Here is a 26,327-nt window from a genome sequence, read left to right as displayed (position 1 = left end):
GTTATGGAAATCCGCAGTGGGTGCCAGTGCCATTTTTTATAAGTGCGGTCACTTTATGGAGTAAATTGATGTATAGATAGTCAAGCCGCCAGACTGTTACTAAGCATTGTAGAGATTGCGGCTGAACTCTGTGTCCTTGTGGCAGCTTCGGTGTGTGTAGTTTGAGGTTTAATTCCTCCCTCCAGCTGCTAATTCTGAATTTATGTCTTACTTTATGAGATGAGCTTGTAAGGGTCTTTGTTAGGGGGTTTAGGGCATACACATAATTATCAATAATCCCCCTATAATAGAATTAAGAGCCAGAGCTCTTGCAGAATGCGTCCAGACAGCTTGGCAGTTGGCTCCTTCCCCAGCAAAACAGACTTTTCATCCCGGGGAGTGGGCTCTCCATCCGGAGGTGTTCTCCAGGTTAACCCTCAAGTGAATTATGACCATGGACCTGAAGGACGCATATCTTCATGTTCCCAACCACAGGGATCATCACCAGTTCCTAAGATTCACATTTCAAAACAAGCACTGGCGGTTCCTTTGGATTTTCGGTCTAGCTTACCTGTTTCCTCCATTTACACTCCTTCCACGAGTCATTGCTCGTATCAAACAGGAGAGAGCGTCTGTAATTCTAATAGCTCCTGCATGGCCTTGCAGGATCTGGTTTGCAGACCTACTGAAAATGTCATCTCTTCCTCCTTGGAGGTTACCTCTGAGGAAGGACCTTCTTACTCAGGGTCCTGTCCTCCATCTAAATCTTGTTTCTCTGAAGCTGACTGCATTTAGATTGAACGCTTAGTTCTGGCTAAGCGTGGGTTTTCTGAGTCAGTCATTGATACCATGCTTCAGGCTCGCAAGCCTGTTACTCGTAAAATTTACCATAAGGTATGGCGTAAATACTTTTATTGGTGTGAATTGAAGGGCTACTCTTGGAGTAGGGTCAGGATTCCTAGATTTTTGTATTTTCTACAGGATGTTCTGGAGAAAGGGTTGTCAGTCAGTTCTCTGAAAGGTCATATTTCTGCATTATCTATTCTTTTACATAAGCGTCTGGCGGATGTGCCAGATGTTCAATCTTTTTGTCAGGCCCTGGTCAGAATCAGGCTGTGTTTAATCCTGTTGCTCCTCCTTGGAGCCTTAACCTTGTTCTTAGAGTTTTGCAGCAGGCTCCATTTGAGCCTATGCATTCCATAGATATTAAGCTGTTATCTTGGAAGGTTTTGTTTCCGAACTCTTGGCTTTGCAGTGCGATTCGCCTTACCTTATTTTTCATGCAGATAAGGCGGTCCTTTGTACTAAGTTGGGGTTTCTCCCTAAGGTGGTTTCGGATAGAAATATTAATCAGAAAATTGTTGTTCCTTCTCTCTGCCCTAGTCCTTCTTCTGCGTAACTTGGATGTTGTGCGTGCGCTAAAATTTTACTTACAGGCAACTAGTAATTTCACCAGTCTTCTGCACTGTTTGTTTGTTTCTCTGGAAAACTTAAGGGTCCGAAGGACACTTCTACTTATCTTTCCCTCTGGTTGAGAAGTATGATTCATTTTGCTTATGAGACTGCTGGACAGCAGCCTCCTGTAAGAATTACAGCTTATTCAACAAGGGCTGTCTCCTCTTCTTGGGCTTTCAAAAATGAAGCTTCTGTGGAGCAAATTTGCAAGGCGGCAACATGGTCCTCTCTGCATACCTTTTCCAAATTTTCCAAATTTGATACTTTTGCCTTGGCGGAGGCCTCTTTTGGGAGAAAGGCTCTTCAAGTGGTGGTGCCTTCTGTTTAGGCCTAACCATCTTGTTCTCCCTCCCTGTTCATTCCGTGTCCTCTAGCTTGGGTATTGGTTCCCACTAGTAATTGGAATGACGTTGTGGACTCTCCATGTCTTAGGAAAGAAAATAAAATGTATGCTTACCTGATACATTTCTTTCTTTCTGGACATGGAGAGTTGACAACCCCACCCTTAAGATTAGACAGTAATTTTTTACTAAACTTCAGGCACCTCTACACCTTTGTGTTATCTTCTTTTTCCATTTCCCTTTCGCTGAATGACTGAGGGTTATGACTAAGGGAAGTGACACTTAACAGCTTTGCAGGGGTTCTCTTTTCCTCCTCCTGCTGGCCAGGAGTGAATATCCCACTAGTAAGTAGAATGACGTTGTGGACTCACCATGTCTGGAAAGAAGGAAATTTATCAGGTAAGCATACATTTTATTTTTGTACTTGTGCCCCTTTAAAGTTTTCTTACCTAATGATTTTCTCTTGGATTTTCTCTAAATCTATGAATTCATTTGTCACACTGAGCCCATAAACTTTACAGCATAGAACTTCTCCTGTTTTTATGCCCCTCTATGTTTTACAAGATACTCAAATGTCACTTCCCTTTGCTAAATAAAAAAAAAAATCAAACCTGCTATGTTAGATGAAAACATTAAAACTCTGCTTCAAATTAATAATTTCCTATGGGAAACTGAAAGATAAAAGAATTTTAATTGCTTACATAGCCTTTTATCTCACATGTACACTGTGTCCATAATTTACTTACAAAAGTTTTAATACATGAGCAAAGTTATGCTTATATTATTCTCTAACCCATGTAATTCTTTAGTCTACAGAGGCTGAGTTTTATGAATGCTGCCTGGGCTTTTTATGGAACTTTTACTAAGATGGTAACACATTTTCAGCAAGTCAGTGAGTACCTTGTGTTGTGTATCTCTCTTTGCGCCTTCATATCTACAGGGTTGACCTGCAGGATTATGAAATCTATAAACAGATTTGATCCCATATATATACTTTTACATAATTCCAAATATAGTCCCTAGAAGAGGGTCAAGAACTGTACTGTTAGATTTTATTTTAGATGAGTGTAAAAAAACTTTTTTGTTATTCTTCACCAAAAATGTTTCATGGATTTGTTCATGCAATTAAAACCATTACTCTAAAGACGGGAAATGCTTTACATTTGATTAAGGGCAAATCAGCAGAAAACTTACCTTCATGGAGGGAACTCCTGGTCCCGGCGAATGCCGAGATTAGTTTCTCCAGTCTTGCCATCTCACATAGAGGAATGCTAAGACTAAACTCCAGCACCAGCTGCTGCTTCTCCCTAGGTGTGCACGGCTGCACGCTTCCTGGATTTAAAGGGGCCAAGTCCTAATGACCAGAAATCCCACCTGGAGGCTATTGGAGTGGGAGTACCTATCAAAGGCCATTTAGACTATCACTCTCAGCTAAGTTATTGTTAAGCCTACCCTGTTTTTGAAGCTAAGCATACTTACCTGATACCCGTGTATGCTCTCCTTGTTCCTGAAGCTAGCATACTTTCCTGACTCCGGTGTATGCTTTCCTTGTTCCTAAAATAAAGCATACTAATGTTGAACCTACGTATGCTCACTGTGTTCCTGAAGCATACTTAACTAGTACCTGTGTATGCTCACCTGGTAACTGCTGTACCTACCTGGTATCCTGTGACAGTCTCACCAACAGTACCTGCTGAGTATCCTGTGCCTGCTATAACAATGACTGCTTTCCTAAAACCAGCTGTGCCTGTTGTACCTACCTGGCATCCTGGACAGTCTCACCAACAGTACCCGCTAAGTGTCCTGTATCTGATGAGTATTGTGTATCTGCTATACCAGTGACAGCTTTCCTCACTGTGCCTGCTGTACCTACTTGGTATCCCGTGACAGTCTCACCATTTGTACCCACTGGGTGTATTGCACAATTCAAGCATCAGTATCCATTGGACCTAGTTACTGCTACCTACTAAGGTATTCTGAAATTGAACAGGATTCTAGTGTTCAGCCTTGGGCCTATGGTCAAACTTGCTGTTTCTGTGTTCTTTAATTGTAACTACCAATTGTCCTTTTACTTATCATTCAGTAAAGCTCTAAAAAAGACCCTTGTTTTTTGTTCCACTCACCCTAACCTCCTCACAAAAAAATAAATAAATATATATATTTATATAGTACTTCACACACCTCACAGCATGGTACACTTTATAACTCACTTTATTCTTCCAATAGCATACCCATATATCCAAACTTTTCAGTCCAGACACTGGACTTTTGTCAATGGCATCACCACATAATTCAGCAAAGAAACAACATAGTACTTACACCATATCCCTGCATTTAAACACACTGCCAAGTCGCTATCTTGTGACACCCGGAAGTGACATCAGAGCACTTCCGGTCCAGACCTAATACTGGCAAAAATGTAACTATAAAAGCATAGACTAACATGTACATCAGATATGGTGGTCTACATCATCAAGTGTCCGTGTGGGCTTACCTATGTGGGTAAAATGGAGCGCCCTCATAAAAAGAGTATAGCAAACCATCACTCTATGATAAGAATGGCCCTAAAGGAAGGTGATAGTGAACACCCTGTGACACTGCATTTTCTGAAATCAAGGCATACGGTTGCAGATCTGAGATGTATGCCAATTGACAGAGTAGTGAGACCACCTATAGGAAGTGATGTGAGGAAATTACTTTTACAAAGAGAGATACAGTGGATATTCAGACTTGGGACATTGGCTCCAAATAGTTTGAATAAACAGGCAGCACTGTCCTGCTTTCTATATGAAATATGGTAAATCAGAAACTGGGGGTGACCTGCAATTCTATTCCTTTAACTGCAAGTTTAATAGTGCAAGAATAGTATGTAGTACATACAACAGTTTACACTGGTAGTATAATATGTTTATAGATGTAAGGATGGCCCTAGTTCCGATATGTTAGACAGTATAATAATTTAAAGATTGGTTTAGGTTGGATATAATGTTAATAGGATGTGATGTCAGGGCCTTCTGCATGGTTGTTGTGATGTGTTTCCATGACAATGGCTTGTCAGTAATTATGAATATTTTGTAGGCTTGAACAGATGCGGTTCATCTAATAGGCTATGGTACATAAGCCTAGTCGAATTTTTGATTTTTACTTTAAGCAGAATAAACAATGATGAAGTTTAATTCTTTTCTGCTGTATTAGGACCTGCTCTGACATCATTTCCGGGTGCCACGAGATAGTAACTTGGCAGTGTGTTTAAATGCAGGGATATGGCGTAAGTACCCTATATTGTTTATTTGCTATGTGGTAATACCATTGACAAAGGTCCAGTGTCTGCACCAAAATGTTTGGATATATGGATATGATGTTATAAGAATAAAGTGGGTTATAAAGTGTGCTGTGTTGTGAGGATTGTGAAGTACTTCTATTGATTTGGATCTGTACACAGGTAGGTTGCAGTGGTAAGATTGTATATATATTCACGGGACAGTCACAAATTTATAGGTCTGCCCCGCTGTCCCACTGAGACAGCCATTAGTCCCACCTGACCCCTGAAAGAAAGATATACACTGTGTGTGCTGCAGTTCCGTAAATAAGCAGAGGTGTTATTGTGCGCCATGTCATTTCACAGCTGGGAATACAAGAGGGAACATAGTGTAACAAGTGAAGTGCACTCCTCTAAGCTCAGCCCCACAAGCCCTGCTACATTCACACAATGCCCCCACCAGCGGATAAGCTTCACAGTGCACACTGGTTCAGACTTTACCACTTTTTGACCAGCCTTGCTACTGAGTTGCAATTACCGTGCTACACATCCGGCGCTAAGCCGAGTTGGGAGCACAAATCAATAGAACGGCTGGACAAAAGGGGGTAAAGTCTAAACCAGTGAGAAGGTTTATTGTGCTCCACATTCACATTGGCAGCTTTTTGCTTCCATAAAGCAAAATTTATATTGATAATAACCCCCCAAAATAAAAGAAGAAAAAAAAAGTAAAATAAATAACATTATTCTAAATATTTTCATTTCTAAAAAATTGTAATAGTGTTTTTAAGATTTAAACATTACTTATTTATAAACCCCTTGCTTAAAGCCTGATAAAGTATCTTTCTTATAGGTTTTTTTTTTTATAATTATGTCACATGTGTATTTTTGATAACTTTAAAGCACAAAAAGAAAAACCCTTTAATATATTTGAGCATTTTATTATTGTACTGTTGCATTGCTTGAATTTAGCTACAGAGGGGATAACACATAGTTAGCTCTAGAGCAGCAATGCTACTGGAACCAAACTGGAATGAGAGAATAAGCTAGATTTTATTAAAGAGACAGAGACGAATACTATGCAAAGACTTTTCTTTTACTGAACAGAGAGCAATTAAAAACATTGAAACATTTTTTCAACAAGGTGCATCCATAGTTTTTTTAAACCAATGAGGATACATATACAGGTTATGAAACATATAAGCAGCCAATAAGAAAGAGTCCAATGGTATAAGTAGTCCCTAACATATTGGGGCCTAGTTATCAAGCCGTCAACCTCAAATACGCTGCGTATTCCGCAGCGTATTTGTGGCGAGGCTGATACGCCTTAGTTATCAAAGGCTCGAGACCGGCAAAAGTAGAATTTTGTGACGTAAGCTTCGATCCGCCGGACTCAGTCCGACACAGATCGATTCTTACGTCACTCCAGATGTTCCGCACACAAGTGCGGCACATTCTCACTACTTTTGCTAGCTATCAAAAAACTAGCAGGTACGCTCGGCACTTTTACGGCCCAGCGTACCTGGTTTTCAAAGCGCCAGCCTGGAGGCGGCGGATCCCATAGGAATCAATGGGAGTCTGACCATAGCGAAAGTACAAGTTCGCTGCTGACAGACATCCCATTGATTTCTATGGGAGCTGTCTACACCTAACACCCTAACATGTACCCCGAGTCTAAACACCACTAATCTGACCCCCCCTACACCGCCGCAACTAAATAAAGTTATTACCCCCTAAACCGCCGCTCCCGGAGCCCACAGCAAGCTACTCTATACATATTAACCCCTAAACCGCCGCTCCCGGAGCCCACCGCAACTATAATAAATGTATTAACCCCTATCCTGCCCCCCCTACACCGTCGCCACCTATAATACATTTATTAACCCCTAATCTGCCCCCCCTACACCGTCGCAACCTATAATAAATTTATTAACCCCTATCCTGCCCCCCACTACGCCGCCGCCACTGTAATAAAATGATTAACCCCTAAACCTAAGTCTAACCCTAACCATAACGCCCCCCTAACTTAAATATTAATTAAATAAATCTAAATAAATTAACTCTTATTAACTAAATGAATCCTATTTAAAACTAAATACTTACCTTTAAAATAAACCCTAATATAGCTACAATATAAATAATAATTATATTCTAGCTATCTTAGGATTTATTTTTATTTTACAGGTACCTTTCAATTTATTTTAACCATGTACAATAACTATTAAATAGTTATTAACTATTTAATAGCTTACCTAGCTAAAATAAAGAGAAATGTACCTGTGAAATAAATCCTAACCTAAGTTACAATTACACCTAACACTACACTATACTTTAATAAATTATTCCTATTTAAACTAAATACTTACCTGTAAAATAAACCCTAAGATAGCTACAATATAATTAATAATTATATTCTAGCTATCTTAGGATTTATATTTATTTTACAGGTAACTTTGTATTTATTTTAGCTAGTTAGAATAGTTATTAAATAGTTATTAACTATTTAATAACTACCTAGCTAAAAGAAATATAAAATTACCTGTAAAATAAATCCTAACTTAAGTTACAATTAAACCTAATACTACACTATCATTAAATTAACTAAATAAACTACCTACAAAGAACTACAATGAAATACAATTACATAAACTAACTAAAGTACAAAAAATAAAAAAAGCTAAGTTACAAAAAATAAAAAATTAAGTTACAAACATGTTAAAAATATTACAACAATTTTAAGCTACTTACACCTAATCTAAGCCCCCTAATAAAATAACAAACCCCCCCAAAATAAAAAAAATCCCTACCCTATTCTAAATTACATAAATTTCAAAGCTCTTTTACCTTACCAGCCCTTAAAAGGGCCATTTGTGGGGGCATGCCCCAAAAAGTTCAGCTCTTTTGCCTGTAAAATAAAAATACAACCCCCCCCCAACATTAAAACCCACCACCCACATACCCCTAATCTAACCCAAACCCCCCTTACAAAAACCTAACACTAATCCCCTGAAGATCATCCTACCTTGAGTCGTCTTCACTCAGCCGAGCCATCAGCCAATCGGAATTAAGGTAGGAAAATCTGATTGGCTGATGGAATCAGCCAATCAGATTCAAGTTCAATCCGATTGGCTGATCCAATCAGCCAATCAGATTGAGCTCGCATTCTATTGGCTGATCGGAACAGCCAATAGAATGCGAGCTCAATCTGATTGGCTGATTCCATCAGCCAATCAGATTTTCCTACCTTAATTCCGATTGGCTGATAGAATCCTATCAGCCAATCGGAATTGAGGGGACGCCATCTTGGATGACGTCCCTTAAAGGAGCCGTCATTCGTCGTAGTCCGTCGGTGAAGAAGGTGGTTCCGCGTCGGCGGAAGGAAGATTCAAGACCCGGCTTGGAAGATGACTTCGCCCGGATAGAAGACCTCTTCAGCGCCTCTTTGAAGATGACATCGGCCGGATCGAAGACTTCTTCAGCGCCGCCTGGATGATGACTTCATCGGATGGAAGATTTCTTCAGCGCCGCTTGGAGGATTAACTTCTTCCGCTCCGGATGTCCTCTTCAGTTCCATCGGTGGCTCGGCTGAGTGAAGACGACTCAAGGTAGGATGATCTTCAGGGGATTAGTGTTAGGTTTTTGTAAGGGGGGTTTGGGTTAGATTAGGGGTATGTGGGTGGTGGGTTTTAATGTTGGGGGGGGGTTGTATTTTTATTTTACAGGCAAAAGAGCTGAACTTTTTGGGGCATGCCCCCACAAATGGCCCTTTTAAGGGCTGGTAAGGTAAAAGAGCTTTGAAATTTATGTAATTTAGAATAGGGTAGGGATTTTTTTTATTTTGGGGGGGTTTGTTATTTTATTAGGGGGCTTAGATTAGGTGTAAGTAGCTTAAAATTGTTGTAATATTTTTAACATGTTTGTAACTTAATTTTTTATTTTTTGTAACTTAGCTTTTTTTATTTTTTGTACTTTAGTTAGTTTATGTAATTGTATTTCATTGTAGTTCTTTGTAGGTAGTTTATTTAGTTAATTTAATGATAGTGTAGTATTAGGTTTAATTGTAACTTAAGTTAGGATTTATTTTACAGGTAATTTTATATTTCTTTTAGCTAGGTAGTTATTAAATAGTTAATAACTATTTAATAACTATTCTAACTAGCTAAAATAAATACAAAGTTACCTGTAAAATAAATATAAATCCTAAGATAGCTAGAATATAATTATTAATTATATTGTAGCTATCTTAGGGTTTATTTTACAGGTAAGTATTTAGTTTAAATAGGAATAATTTATTAAAGTATAGTGTAGTGTTAGGTGTAATTGTAACTTAGGTTAGGATTTATTTCACAGGTACATTTCTCTTTATTTTAGCTAGGTAAGCTATTAAATAGTTAATAACTATTTAATAGTTATTGTACATGGTTAAAATAAATTGAAAGGTACCTGTAAAATAAAAATAAATCCTAAGATAGCTAGAATATAATTATTATTTATATTGTAGCTATATTAGGGTTTATTTTAAAGGTAAGTATTTAGTTTTAAATAGGATTCATTTAGTTAATAAGAGTTAATTTATTTAGATTTATTTAATTAATATTTAAGTTAGGGGGGCGTTATGGTTAGGGTTAGACTTAGGTTTAGGGGTTAATCATTTTATTACAGTGGCGGCGGCGTAGTGGGGGGCAGGATAGGGGTTAATAAATTTATTATAGGTTGCGGCGGGTTCATGGAGCGGCGGTTTAGGGGTTAAACTATTTATTTAGTTGCGGAGAGGTGCGGGATCAGCAGGATAGGGGTTAATAATTTTATAATAGAGGGCGACGGTATAGGGGGGGCAGGATAGGGGTTACTAGGTATAATGTAGGTGGCAGCGGTGTCCGGGAGCGGCGGTTTAGGGGTTAATACATTTATCAGAGTTGCGGCAGGGTCTAGGAGCGGCGGTTTAGGGGTTAGTAACTTTATTGAGTTGCGGGGGGCTCCGGGGGCGCCGGTATAGGGGGTAGAACAGTGCAGTTTAGTGTGAGTGCTTAGTGACAGGCTAGCAATAAAGCTGGGAAAAAGCCGAAGGGCAGCGAGATCGGATGAGTGATAACTGTCACAGTCCGCTGCTCATCGCCCCGCGGCTTTTTGACAGCTTTATTTGATAACTTAGGCGTATTTTTTCAGGTCCGCGGCGGCGAAGGTAGGCGAGCTTAGGCGGACGTATTGGGCCGGCGAAGCCAGAAAAGTAGACGGCTTGATAACTAGCCCCCAATATCTAATCATCTTTGAACTTTGCTGCTAACAATAAGAAAAATGTAGGAACAAGCAAAGAACAATATTCTGAGAAACAAGTGAAAATACAGAACAAAATAGTAAGACATATTGAAGACTTGAGAAAAACTTGATTTCATAGACAAGTTGAGACTTCATGAGGAATTATGTCATCTTGATGACGAGGAAATTATGTCATCTTGGAGATATATGGAATCAAGATATGAGAATTATTGGAATCCTGGGTTGGAAGGGCTTGGAGCTGAAAAAGAGACAATTTTAAATAGTATCAAATATATCCCTTTATAACCAATTGGGAAGGAAAAAATACATAAAAACATTATTAAAGAGGGAGGGAAAATATTCATCTCTGTCTCTTTAATAAAATCTAGATTATTCCGTCACTATGTTAGGATAATCAGAATTTTATTACAAGGACAGAGACTCTATTTTGCAAGTTTAAAGTAAAATTGATTATGTAATAAGATGGTGTGGAACAGAATAAATTGGTTTCAAATAAAATTGACAAAAAACAGAATCAGAAGACCAATCTGCTGTGTTAAGAATTTCTTGTAGAGAAGCAGATTTAGAAAAGGCCTTATAAGCTGAGGCTCCCCTGATTAAGTGAGCCAAACATTTATCTTCCACACCAGCTAAAGGCATAATCCATCTAACCCATCTACTTATAGAGGTAGTAGTGACAGGTAAATTAGGTGGAACAAAAGAAATAGTTGTTGAGAGGAAGAAGATCTAAACACTAAAGTTCTGGAATCATATTCCTTCAGACAGGAAACAACACAGAGTTTAGGAAATTCAAAAAAGGAAGAACAGAAAAAGGAAGATGAGAGAGATGAATTACTTCTGTATATAGAAAATATCACACCCTGAGGGTAAAACATTTTAGCATTATAATCTATGACTCTAACATCTGAAACCCTTTTACAAGATAATAAGCATAATAATGTAGCTAGTTTGCACATTAACTGTTTAAGAGAAAGTTATTTATTATGAAGCCAGTAATGAAATAACTTGATTACTAAATCAACATCCCAAAAGTAAAAATGTTTAAGAGCAGGAAGTTTCTTAATTCTGATGGCCTTCATGAGTTTTTTAACTGAGGAAATTTGTCCAAAAGAATTATTAGATAAAGGACAATGACCAGCGGAAATTGCAGATCTTGCAACATTAATAGACCTGTAAGCCAACTCAGATTTGAATAAAGAAGTGAGGAAATGAATCACTTAATTTAAAGGAGCTGTAAAGGGATCCAAGTTCCACTGCACCAATTAGATCATTTGACCCAGGCATATTTGTATAATTTCCTAGTTCCTGGAGCCCAAGATTATCAGAGGAGACACTTAGCTCCTTTCCAAAAGACCCTTGGAGGACCAGGATCCCCTGAAATTATCAAAGCAATCAACTGTAAGGATCCTTGCAGAACTAGATTGTGATATTCTCTTGCAGGACTCAAGAGAAAGTCTTGTTGAAAGGGAAGAAGAAGAGAAGGAAGGAAAATCATCTTCAGAAGAGCTGGGAACGAAGATTGGGCTAGCCACCAAGGGGTTATCAAAAGAATTGACAGACGATTCCTCCTGACAAAGATATTGTCAGAGCAATCATTGAAAAATGAGGGAAAGCATAGAGCATAGGCTCCCTGAATTAGCTACTTCTGAAAAAAATGCATCTGTGGCTAGAGCTAGAGGGTCTGGCCTCCAAATGAAAAAGGGAATCATCTTGTGATTCAGATGGGAGGCAAAGAGATCTATAGAGAAGGAACCTCTGTGTTGGAACAGAAGTTAAACAATTCTTGAATTCAATTTCCTGTCTGTCAGTATATGGCCGGGTTATAAAACAATATATTTAATAATTATTCATTAAAATAAACCCCCAATAAAATGCATATACAAAACAATACAATTAATGTAAATTACTAAATTCTTTATATTAGTTAAAATTTTTAGACACATTGAATTATATTTATAGAAAATCAGATATGAATCAAACCATACACATTTAAACTGTTATAATATGCTATGCAAAGATCATAAAAATTATCTTATTCACAATAGTCTCTCAAATTAGAGTTGCATTTAAATATCACAATGAGATACCAGGGTAGGATTCACTAACCTTAACAATGCTTAGTTAAACAATAGAACAATATACTACAGTCAATTTCTATGCCAAGTTATCTGAGATGAAAAAAATTCTTTAGCAGCAATAAAGTAAATTCTAATATATATATATATATATATATATATATATATATATATATATATTTGCAAAAATAAATTACTTAGCATTAATGATTAGTTTTAAAATACACAGGCTATGAAACACAAGGTTAAATTACCAATTGTCCTTTTAAAAGTACTAACTGCAATTTGACTATAGTCTTAGAATACCTTTGATTTTAGCAATAACAATGTATTTGCTTTAAAATACCAAATTATAGAGTGTATACATTACCAACATGAGCCAATTTAATATTCCAATATTCCTTGTTTCACCTCATATGAAAATAAGGGTATTTGCAATGTGGATAAAAAAGTAGCCCAATTTGCTTATAGTCACTGTGTTCCAACGCAACCAGTTATCAGTCCAGAGTTCAGCAAAAGTCAGCAGCCTTTCTCTCCTCTTGCATTCAGCGTATATATCTTAATCATTGGTGAAACGATATGAGAGGCCCTTCGGATGCTTGTCTGTGATTGGCCCTTTGGATGCTTAGCATTGATTGGTTATCTGGTAGTTCTAATAGACAATTCATTTGACTGTCATACCAGTTTTAATCCCCTAGGGGGCAGCAGACAACCTGAAATATAGTCTTACCACTCATTTTTGCTACAATTTAATACATCCTTGTAAAGTGATTATTTAAACTACTTTACTTCCTTGTATTAATCATTTGCAATATTGATTATAGATGGGGTAATATAATGTAATTTTTCTGATTACTCCAATACCAAATACAGTATGTTTCTAGTGATCATATTAATAAACAATTACATTATCAATCATTTACCCTCCCCAGAATCACAGCATTCAACATCCTGGCATTGCATTGCACCTCAATAGGAATGCAATGTATTTCATATTTCTAATGAATTTTGCATCCTTAAGACATTCTATGCTTTATTTAAAAGAAATACATAGGTTAAGACATGTTAAAATCTTAACTCTCAGGTTTTCATGTTCATATTTAATATGTGTCTGAATATACATGTTCATTTGAGTATTTCCTTATATTCCTTATATTCATATAAAAACACAGCAGATTACACATTTTTACATAGTATTTAAAATTATACAGGCTGTGTTTTAAAATGAACCAAAGAGTTACAATGCAAGACATGTGTCTTTGTTAGCCAGTACAGATGTTGATTCAATACAACAGGGACAATTTAACACATAGGCGACACTTTAGTCATTTCTTCATCTAAAAATCTTCTCTACGAATCTCATTAGGCCTAAAAGAAAAATCCCAGACATCACGTCTCCATTAACTCAGGGGTTCCTGTGACCTAGGTAATGAGACAGTTGCTCTCTCTTTGAAATAACTTAAATGTTATCTTAATCAGGATAAGCGTATCTTATGCCTGATCTAAGATCTGGAATACACAGAATATAGATGACTATTTTTTTGAAATAATTTGTCTTTCTTTGAAATGACTGTCTGAACATAACTAGACCAAATGTCTTCCCTTTGTCCTCACCTGAATGCATTGTAATTTTGCATATTGAGTGGGGGAGGATTGAATTGTGGCCAGTAAGGCATCTAATGTCTTATAGGCAGTTTCACAAAGCAAATAAAAAAAATGAGTTCTTGGTCTTATCATAAATCTATGTATAGATAAAAATACATACATATATATATTATTTAATAATACTCAGATATCCTGACAAGTCACTGGAATCGGTAAGATAACGAGAACCCCAATCTGCCATGGTATTGTTTAAACCAGTAATGTATTCTGCTTGGATTTGAATATTGAGATCCAAACAAGAATGGATAAATTCTGAAGTTAAAAAGTCTGACAAGATTTTTGAAGTAGTGCCTCCTTAACGTTTGAGATACCTGACAGCAGAAATATTGTCCATCTTGAGTAATACCGAGATTGGGCAATTCAAACAAACAAAGCTCTTGAAATATGATATTAAATGCAATTTCTTTTATTCTGAAGACCATTTGCCCCCTGTTATGAGAGTATCAAATCTGACTCCCCAATCTGATATGCTGGCATCCAAAATTATCTCCAGAGAGCATCCAAAAATTGCATTCCCATTCTAGGCCTCTAGATTGGCTAGCCACCATAAAAGCTCTAATCTGGCTTCTTTTGATAAGGCAATCCTATGAAAATAGGAAAAACCTTGGCAAAGATTAAAGATCTTCAATATCTGAATAGCTCTATAATGAAGTGGCTTGGATGCAGGCTAAAGTACGTATGGGAAAAAATTGTTGAGCACATAGTGTCAGGGTATTGGTGAGTGATATTTAATTGATATATATATATATATATATATATATATATATATATATATATATATATATATATATATATATATATATATAATATATGTAATATTTCAGCGTTCTATAAAAATGTCTTGATGTCTGTAAATGATACAGTTCTCTCTATCAATGACTGAGGTGGGCAACCCAGACTCCTCTTTTGCTGAAAGCTCAGATATCAAGCACAAGCCTAGCCTGTCACAATACACAGAAAGAAAGTATGTTTACTCAGACCTCCTGCTGTTCAGACGTACAAATGAGGTTCTAAATATGACTGGTATATACTGGTATATAAATGCCTATGTAATTTGTGCTGTGAATTATATCATATGTTTGTATACACTCAGCATTGGAGATGTACTAGATATGAAATTATATGATTCTATCGAAATCAAATAATAGTATGACTAATTATCAACTGATATACAAATAAAGTCATATATACATATATCTATATTGAATTATAACTACTAGTCTACTCATAGAAATTTGACTTTTAAATACATCTTGTAACATATTATGAGTAGGAAATATATATATCATATATATATATTCTAAGTGTACCCATGTATAGTCTCAAAAATACGCTCTCAGTTATATTAGATGGGCCATATACTGAACAGATATTTTATTAATACTAGGAATTAATATATATATTGAATATACATTTAAGAAAATATACTTTTCTGTGGTGGTATTTGCTAATGAAACTACATTTCGTTGCCTATTGTCCCCCTGGTGTTCAGTACGAGAATTGCAATCAAAGGGTATTTTAAATTGTCAGGGAATTTAAAATTACCATATGCATTTCCAAGGGCCAATGAGAGATATGCGCAGACTAAAAGGGTGTACCCAGATAATTCCATTGGATGATTTAGAAATGAAGGTGAATTTGTTCTCAGACAAAAAGACTATGCAAAGAAGGGAACACCAAAAAAAAAAAATCACAATTTAGTTAGGGGCCTGCTTTGAAATAACTCTCTGTGTTTTATTATACCCTGTTTGCAAAAATACCTTCAAGTATGACTTTGGAAAACTCTGACTGAAAAAGCTGAACTGTCATATTGGTTACTGGTAATGTATTAATGGTTGTTTTATATTTTTAATGTTTTAAATCAAAGGCATTCTATAGCTATAGTTAAATTGTAGCTGTGATTTAAAGGTGTAATTTATAGTTATAATTTACATTTTAGAGACCTGTGTAGTCCATAATTAATTATATTAGTGCTAAGTAAATGTATTCTTTAGAGGAAAGGGTTTACTATTTTAAGGTTCATAGTTTAAACCAAAGGTACTGTGGTACATTATAACAATTGCATTTATTATTGTGGTTAAATCTCTGGTTGTTGTTGTTAATTAAGCATTGTAAGTTAGTAATCCGTATTTTGGCAATGGGCTAGTGTTGGCTAATTATAAATCGTTCTTGTAAAGCCTAATGATAATATTTGATGTTTTATTCGTTTTGAGTTAAGGTTAATTCAAAGAAACATTGTGCCCATAATATTGAGGTACCTGACAATTAATTTGAATATTGATTAATCTAAATATTTTATAGCCTGCTTGATATAGGATATTGTGACAACTAGACATATATATTTGGTCATAATCAATACACTATTTTCTGCATAAATATAATCAATGTGTTTATATATATATATATTTGAGATTAAATATTAATATTAATAATAATTTTATTGTCATAATTTCTAGATATCTCAATAGCATTTTGGAATACACTACAGAGATTATATAAAGTTTCACTGGAGTGTATTGACAATTTCTACTATATTCATTGGAGATATTGTTGACAATAAATTTATATTGCTATTAATTATTAGTATTCATAAATACAATACGTAACACGTCGGTGGCAATTGCTGCTGATAAATATACCAACATTACTGAAGGACACTCCTGAGATGTATAAACATTTTATTGGAGGCACAGCTGTAGATCATTATTCTTTAGCACATTGATATAATATATTTTGTAGTAAATAGAAATTATTATTAAAACAAAATTAGAGATATTTAAAAAAAAAAATTGTATTAGCATTTTAAATTAACTAAATACTAAGCTAAAATCACAATGTCTATTACTAGAAGTGAATCAAATAAATCTATGCACAGTAGTGAAATGTGTCCCCAAAAGTTACCCTTACTAAGGCAGACTCCTTTAGGATGGTCGCTATCAGCCACATCAAAAATAGATTTAATATTTCGGGTGATTTAAACGAGTATATTGATATGCTTACCACTAAGGCCAAAATGATTGCTATTGATAATAGAATGTGGAACGAAACAAGTTAATTATTCTAAAAATTATTAAAAATTAATCAATGCAAAAATTCTAAAAAATGGGATGAGATAATTCTCAAATCTTGGCCTTTGATAATATTTATTAACGACAAAATGTCCACTCACCTTATAGAAAAGGAATTGCAATTACAACAGCTAAGAGATGAAATTCGCTCATTACGAAAATGCTTTTTTATTTTCCGAAATAGCCAAAAATAAAATTTTTACACTTAAAGGGACAATCAAGTCCAAAAAAAACCTTTCATGATTTAAATAGGGAATGTCATTTTAAACAACTTCCCAATTTACTTTTATCACCAATTTTGCTTTCTTCTCTTGGTATTCTTAGTTAAAAGCTAAACCTAGGAGGTTCATATGCTAATTTCTTAGACCTTGAAGACTGCCTCTAATCTGAATGCATTTTGACCACTATAGGGAATTAGTTCATGTGTTTCATTTAGATAACATTGAGCTCCTGCACGTGAAGTAATCTAGGAGTGAGCACTGATTGGTTAAAATGAACTGAAATAAGGGGGCAGTTTGCAGAGGCTTAGATACTAGGTAATTACAGAGGTAAAACGTGCTTTATTATAACAGTGTTGGTTATGCAAAACTGGGAAATGGGTAATATAGGGATTATCTTTCTGTTTAAACAACAATAATTCTGGTGTTGACTGTCTATTTAAACAAGACATGGCCATCTTAGATAAACATAACCAAAAATTAATCGCTAAAATAAAAAGCTTAAATGAGGAACGCAACAATAATAAGCCGCCTTCCATTAGTGATGAAAATAGTGGGAATAAAAATGAGATTATTAAATCATTAAAAGAAATTGTGAGAGGTGTGATACAAGGTATAAGAGAAGAATTTAAACAAAGGACCCCGAATGGCTCAGAAACATACTTCCCAACTAGACAGTCACCTAATGTTTTAAATTCGGGGAATTTCTACACCTCGGAAGAAGAGGCCAGCTATTATAGTGAGTCAGAAGGCGTAGCCAGCTACCCAGATAGCCCATATAATAATAATACACATAAGGAATCTCCCCATAGTACAAATAGGACAGATGAGGAGGGGGTGTTCCAGCCCTAATTATAAGGTCCCTAAGAGAACCAAAGATGTACCTAATAAGGTGTATGACACCCATAAGATAATAAATTCTTAAACAGTGCAGAACCTGTATTCTCCAAAAGGGGGTCATTTCTGTAATCGACCACTTAGAGGCCTATGAAAATGCTTTATCTATACTAAATGTTAATAGTGAGCAGTCTAAAATTTAATTTCTGTCATGGGTATTTGAAGGTAAATATTGTTTTTTATTTCACTGAAAGATATGAATATTCATACTTGGAGTGAAATAAAACAACAGTGCAAAAGAGAGTTCGGGCAGATCGCATCGCCACTGCTGCTAAAGCAGCTGTATATGGTTTAAAATGTGGTGCAAACCAAAGCCCAATTGGATTCCTTTCTACACTAAAAGGGGTTTACAGTATGGCCGAAAACAATCCCAAATTTGAAAGCTCAGAATTTGTAAATTTATTTTATGTCTCACCCTCACACATAAAAAAAAAAATCTGGCTAGAGATTTTGATGATAACTCCATTCAGCAGTCCAGTGAGCAGGGGGTTAAAAGAGAAACAAGGCAGAACCCTAAAGTAGTGGCCAAAACTAGGGTGTCACCTAACCCCCTAAATTTAGAATCCAAAAAGAAAACTTATGCGGAAGTGGCCAGAGGAAACTGGCCTTCCTCACCATGTTTTGAGTCTGCCCCACTCCCACCAAGGGCTGAGGTTCATAATCCACAGGCTAATAGAAAGGAATATACTGAAAATGGGGGGCATGCACAGATAAATAGGTATACACAAAGAGATGAATACCCACAAGGTAACCCGTATCCCCATAGAAATAGATACCATAAGTGGTGCAGATACTCTCAGGATAACCAGACACCCCAATTAAAAAGTGCACACCAGGATATTAATGCTGGACAAGTTGAACCCCAAATACAGAAGCATCAAGATAGATACAATAGCTATGATTCTGAGGGATCACAGGGATTCAGGAATCACTACCCTGGGGCATCAAAAAATCAGCTCATGGGTAGAAATAATTTGTACAATCAAGTGGGTCAACTTAGTATGCAGTTAAATCAATTATGTGAACAATTTGCTAATATTAGTGAAGCTCTTACGGCTCAGCAACCTAATAATCCTTTTTTAGGGGTACCACCAGTGGCCAACAGTGCACCACAGGCACAAGCATAAATACTCAGATATTCTCTGGGAGGAGAGACATACCAAAGGGAATAATGAATGTTAATAATGATACTAATCAAATTCTCTCCCTACAGCCCAGCAACAGAAGGCCTGACTATGATGACAGGTGTCCTCAGACTGGAAATATTAATAAATATCATCTTTTGCAGTTCTCCCTAAGCCTTATTCCCACAGGTGGATATGCAGAGCAGTATGCAGGGGACCCATTATCCCTATTACAGAGGAGGCGGTGGGTAAGAATTATGCCATATCAGGTAACGTGGCTGATTCAGGTAACTTGTGGAGAAGCCCACAAATGTGTGAACATGCTATTTTTATGTGTGAAATGGTAGAAACTAAAGGGAGATATTATGTATTAGCTGAGCTCTAGGACTCAGTTACCAACCCTATCATAGGATTAATTGATATTGTATCTCAGGCAACTATTTTATCCCACAGGTACTACACACATCTAAATGAGCTAATGCCCCACAAGCCAAAACTCAGGGAATTTGATGGTTCATTAATAGATGTTGGGGGTGGCTCTTTCAAAGTCTGGGGTACTGCATGGTTAAAGCTAAAGCTGGGAAACAGGGTAATAAGACACCCTGTCATTATAGTGGATCTGCCAAATGATCGTTTAATAATTGGTATTGACCTTCTTAAGCTATTAAGTACCATAATTGATTGCATAAATAATATTCGCCTAGATTACGAGTTGTGCGTTAGGGTAAAAAAGCAGCGTTAAGAGGTCATAACGCTGCTTTTTTATGCCCGCTGGTATTGCGAGTCTTGAAGGTTTAGGGTCACTGCGCACTTATTTGGCCTTACCGCAAAACGACTTACGTAAACTTCATAAAGTCTTTTTTCTATGGGACTTTCATAGCGCCGGTATTACGAGTCTGTCCTGGGAGGCCAAAAAGTGAGCGGTACACCTACCCCATCAAGAGTCCTAACGCATTTGAAAGTCAGTAGTTAAGAGTTTTATGGTACAATGCCGTAACATAAAACTCATAACTAAAGTGCTAAAAAGTACGCTAACACCCATAAACTACCTATTAACCCCTAAACTGAGGCCCTCCCGCATCGCAAACACTATAATAAAAATTTTAACTCCTAATCTGCCGTCTGGACACCACCGCCACCTACATTATATGTATTAACCCCTAATCTGCTGCCCCCAACATCGCCGACACCTACATACTATTTATTAACCCCTAATCTGCCGCCCCAATGTCGCCTCAACCTGCCTACATTTATTAATCCCTAATCTGCCGCCCCCAACGTCGCCGCCACTATTTATTAAAGTTATTAACCCCTAAACCTAAGTCTAACCCTAACACCCCATAACTTAAATATAATTACAATAAAATTAAATAAAAATTACTATCATTAACTAAATTATTCCTATTTAAAATTAAATACTTACCTATAAAATAAACCCTAAACTAGCTACACTATAACTAATAGTTACATTGTAGCTAGCTTAGGGTTTATTTTTATTTTACAGGCAAGTTTGTATTTATTTTAACTAGGTAGAATAGTTATTAAATAGTTATTAACTATTTAATAACTACCTAGCTAAAATAAATACAAATTTACCTGTAAAATAAAACCTAACCTAAGTTACAATAACACCTAACACTACTACGGGAAAATGCAAGGTTCTACATTTTGGAAGTAAAAATAAGCAGGAAACGTATTATTTAAATGGGACAAGACTTAGCCAAACACAGGAGGAAATGGATCTGGGGGTAGTACTAGATAACAAGCTAAAGATGGGTGGACAATGCAGGGCAGCAGCTTCAAAGGCTAATAAGATACTAGCATGTATTAAAAGAGGCATTGACTCAAGGCAGGAAAGCTTAATTCTGTCACTATATAAAGCCCTGGTAAGACCTCACCTTGAGTATGGAGTGCAGTTCTGGGGACCGATCGCAAAAAAAGATATTGCAGAACTAGAAAAAGTTCAGAGAAGGGCCATAAAGCTAATAAGGGGATTGGAGAATTTAACCTATGAGGAGAGGCTAGCCAAACTGGGTCTGTTTTCTTTAGAAAAAAGGCGCTTAAGAGGTGATTACTTTATATAAATATATTCAAGGCCCACATACAGAGATGGCAGAAGCTCTGTTTATTCCAAGAAAATTGTTTGCGACCAGAGGTCTCAATTTAAGGTTGGAGGAAAGGAGATTTAATCTCCTGCAACGGAAACGTTTTTTTCACTGTAAGAGCAATAAAATTGTGGAACTCATTACCAAAGGAGGTAGTGAATGCCAATACCCTAGATACATTTAAAAATTATTTGGATACATTTCTGTCTATAAACAAAATTCATGGATATGATTGCTAGTATTAAATGGGTCACCTTTTAGTGGGATTATTTAAGCTTAACTGGAGTTTTTTGTATATATTTTAGATTTGTATAGGTTGAACCCGATGGACTTTGGTCTTTTTTCAACCTCATCTACTATGTTACTATGTTACTATGTTACACTATAATTATATAAATTAACTAAATTAAATACAATGACCTAAATTAAATTAGCTAAAGTACAAAAACAAACAAACACTAAATTACAGAAAATAATAAACAAATTACAGATATTTAAACTAATTAACCTAATCTAATAACCCTATTAAAATAAAAAAAGCCCCCCAAATAAAAAAAAACCCTAGCCTAAACTAATCTACCAATAGCCCTTAAAAGGGCCTTTTACCTGAAAAAAATACAACCCCCAAATAAAATACTATCTAAAAAACCTGAAAAGGGCATTTGGATGGGCATTGCCCTTAAAAGGGCAGTTAGCTCTATTGCAGCCCAAAGTCCCTAACCTAAAAATAAAACCCACCCAATACACCCTTAAAAAAACCTAACACTAACCTCCTGAAGATCGACTTAGTCTTCATCCAAGCCGGGCCAAAGTCCTCAACGAAGCCGGGCGAAGTGGTCCTACAGACGGGAAGCTGTCTGCATCCAGACGTCAACTTCTATCTTCTTCCATCCGAGGCGGAGCGGGTCCATCTTCAAGACATCCGACGTGGAGCATCCTCTTCATCCGGAGTCTTCTTACTGAATGAAGGTACCTTTAAGTGACGTCATCCAAGATGGCGTCCCTTAGATTCCGATTGGCTAATAGAATTCTATCAGCCAATCTGAATTAAGGTAGAAAAAATACTATTGGCTGATTGGAAAAGCCAATAGAATACAAGCTCAATCCTATTGGCTGATTGGATCAGCCAATAGGATTGAACTTCAATCCTATTGGCTGATTGCATCAGCCAATAGGATTTTTTCTACCTTAATTCCGATTGGCTGATAGAATTCTATCAGCTAATCGGAATCTAAGGGACGCCATCTTGGATGACGTCACTTAAAGGTACCTTCATTCAGTAAGAAGACTCCGGATGAAGAGGATGCTCCGTGTCGGATGTCTTGAAGATGGACCCGCTCTGCGTCGGATGGATGAAGAAAGAAGATGCCATCTGGATGAAGACTTCTGCCCGTCTGGAGGACCACTTCAGCCGGCTTGGCTGAAGAATTCTCCCGGCTTCGTTGAGGACTTCGGCCCGGCTTGGATGAAGACTTCTCCCGGTAAGTCGATCTTCAAGGGGTTAGTGTTAGGTTTTTTTAAGGGTGTATTGGGTGGTTTTTTTTTTAAGGTTAGGGACTTTGGGCTGCAATAGAGCTAACTGCCCTTTTAAAGGCAATGCCCACCCAAATGCCCTTTTCAGGGCAATGGGGAGCTTAGGTTTTTTTAGATAGTATTTTATTTGGGGGGTTGGTTGTGTGGGTGGTGGGTTTTACTGTTGGGGGGTTTGTATTTTTTTTCAGGTAAAAAAGGTGATTACTTTGGGGCAATGCCCTGCAAAAGGCCCTTTTAAGGGCTATTGGTAGTTTAGTTTAGGCTAGGTTTTTTTTATTTTGGGGGGGCTTTTTTTATTTTGATAGGGCTATTGGATTAGGTGTAATTAGTTTAAATATCTGTAATTTGTTTATTATTTTCTGTAATTTAGTGTTTTTTTTTGTACTTTAGCTAATTTAATTTAATTTATGTAATTGTATTTAATTATAATGTAGTGTTAGGTGTTAGTGTAACTTAGGTTAGGTTTTATTTTACAGGTAAATTTGTATTTATTTTAGCTAGGTAGTTATTAAATAGTTAATAACTATTTAATAACTATTCTACCTAGTTAAAACAAATACAAACTTGCCTGTAAAAAAAAATAAACCCTAAGCTAGATACAATCGGCTAGATTTGGAGTTTTGTTGGTAAAGCCCTGCAGTGCTAACGTGCCTTTTTTTCCAGCGCACCCTTAAGACAACGCTGGTATTACGAGTTTTTTGAATGGCTGCATTACCCTCAGAAAAGTGAGCGTTGAGCCAAATTTAGCTCCACTTCAACCCTCAATAACAGCGTTGCTTACGGTAGCGGTAAGCTGGCAAAACGTGCTCGCGCACGATTTCCCCATAGGAAACAATGGGGCTGAGCTGGCTGAAAAAAAACCTGCAAAAAAGCAGCGTTCAGCTCCTAACGTAGCCCCATTTTTTCCTATGGGGAAACACTTTCTAAGTCTACACCTAACATCCTAACATGAACCCTGAGTCTAAACACCCCTAACCTTACACTTATTAACCCCTAATCTGCCGCCCCCACTATCACTGACACCTACATTATATTATTAACCCCTAATCTGTCGACCGGACACAGCCGCCACCTACATTATAGCTATGAACCCCTAATCTGCTGTCCCTAACATCGCCGCCACCTACCTACAATTATTAACCCCTAATCTCCCGCCCCCAACATCGCTGCTACTATAATAAAGTTATTAACCCCTAAACCTAAGTCTAACCCTAACCCTAACACCCCATAACTTAAATATAATTTAAATAAAACGAAAATAAATTTACTATAATTAAATAAATTAGTCCTATTTAAAAATAAATACTTACCTATAAAATAAACCCTAATATAGCTACAATATAACTAATAGTACATTGTACATTGTAGCTATTTTAGGATTTATATTTATTTTACAGGCAACTTTGTATTTATTTTAACTAGGTAAAATAGCTATTAAATAGTTAATAACTATTTAATAGCTACCTAGTTAAAATAATTACAAAATTACCTGTAAAATAAATCCTAACCTAAGTTACAAATACACCTAACACTACACTATCAATAAATTAATTAAATAAATTACCTACAATTATCTAAACTAAAATACAATTAAATAAACTAAACTATATTACAAAAAAACAAACATTAAATTACAAAAAATAAAAAAAATATTACAAGAATTTTAATCTAATTACACCTAATCTAAGCCCCCTAATAAAATAAAAAAGCCCCCCAAAATAATAAAATTCCCTACCAAATACTAAATTACAAAAGTAATCAGCTCTTTTACCAGCCCTTATAAGGGTTTTTTGTGGGGCATTGCCCCAAAGTAATCAGCTCTTTTACCTGTAAAAAAATACAAGACCCCCCCAACATTACAACCCAGCAGCCACACACCCCTACTCTAAAACCCACCCGATCCCCCCTTAAAAAAAACCTAACACTACCCCATTGAAGATCACCCTACCTTGAGCCGTCTTCAGCCAGCCGGGCACCAATGGGACAGAAGAGGACATCCGGACCGGCACAAGTCTTCATCCGATCGGGGCAGAAGAGGTCCTCTATCCAGCAGAAGTCTTCATCCAGACAGCATCTTCTATCTTCATCCATCCGTCACAGAGCGGGTCCATCTTTAAGACATCCGACGCGGAGCATCCTCTTCTGACGACGGCTAACACTGAATGAAGGTTCCTTTAAATGACGTCATCCAAGATGGCGTCCCTCGAATTCCGATTGGCTGATAGGATTCTATCAGCTAATCGGAATTAAGGTAGGAAAAATCTGATTGGTTGATTTAATCAGCCAATCGGATTGAAGTTCAATCCGATTGGCTAATTGGATCAGGCAATAGAATGCAAGGTCAATTCTATTTAATCAGCCAATCGGATTGAACTTTAATCCGATTGGCTGATTAAATCAACCAATCAGATTTTTCCTACCTTAATTCCGATTGGCTGATAGAATCCTATCAGCCAATCGGAATTCGAGGGACGCCATCTTGGATGACGTTATTTAAAGGAACCTTCATTCAGTGTTTGCCGTCGTCAGAAGAGGATGCTCCGCGTCGGATGTCTTGAAGATGGACCCGCTCTGCGCCGGATGGATGAAGATAGAAGATGCCGTCTGGATGAAGACTTCTGCTGGATGGAGGACCTCTTCTGCTCCGATCGGATGAAGACTTGTACCAGTCCGGATGTCCTCTTCTGTCCCATCGGTGCCCGACTGGCTGAAGACGGCTCAAGGTAGGGTGATCTTCAATGGGGTAGTGTTAGGTTTTTTTAAGGGGGGATCAGGTGGGTTTTAGAGTAGGGGTGTGTGGGTGGTGGGTTGTAATGTTGGGGGGTATTGTATTTCTTTTTTTTACAGGTAAAAGAGCTGATTACTTTGGGGCAATGCCCCGCAAAAAGCCCTTTTAAGGGCTGGTAAAAGAGCTGATTACTTTTGTAATTTAGTATTTGGTAGGGAATTTTATTATTTTGGGAGGCTTTTTTATTTTATTAGGGGGCTTAGATTAGGTGTAATTAGATTAAAATTCTTGTAATATTTTTTTATTTTTTGTAATTTAGTATTTGTTTGTTTAGTTTATTGAATTGTATTTTAGTTTAGATAATTCTAGGTAATTTATTTAATTAATTTATTTATTGATAGTGTAGTGTTAAGTGTATTTGTAACTTAGGTTAGGATTTATTTTACAGGTAATTTTGTAATTATTTTAACTAGGTAGCTATTAAATAGTTATTAACTATTTAATAGCTATTGTACCTAGCTAAAATAAATACAAAACTGCCTGTAAAATAAATATAAATCCTAAAATAGCTACAATGTAACTATTAGTTATATTGTAGCTATATTA

Source organism: Bombina bombina, chromosome 1, assembly GCF_027579735.1.
Source record: "Bombina bombina isolate aBomBom1 chromosome 1, aBomBom1.pri, whole genome shotgun sequence".
Taxonomy (NCBI): Eukaryota; Metazoa; Chordata; class Amphibia; order Anura; family Bombinatoridae; genus Bombina; species Bombina bombina.
This window is presented reverse-complemented; position numbering follows the sequence as displayed.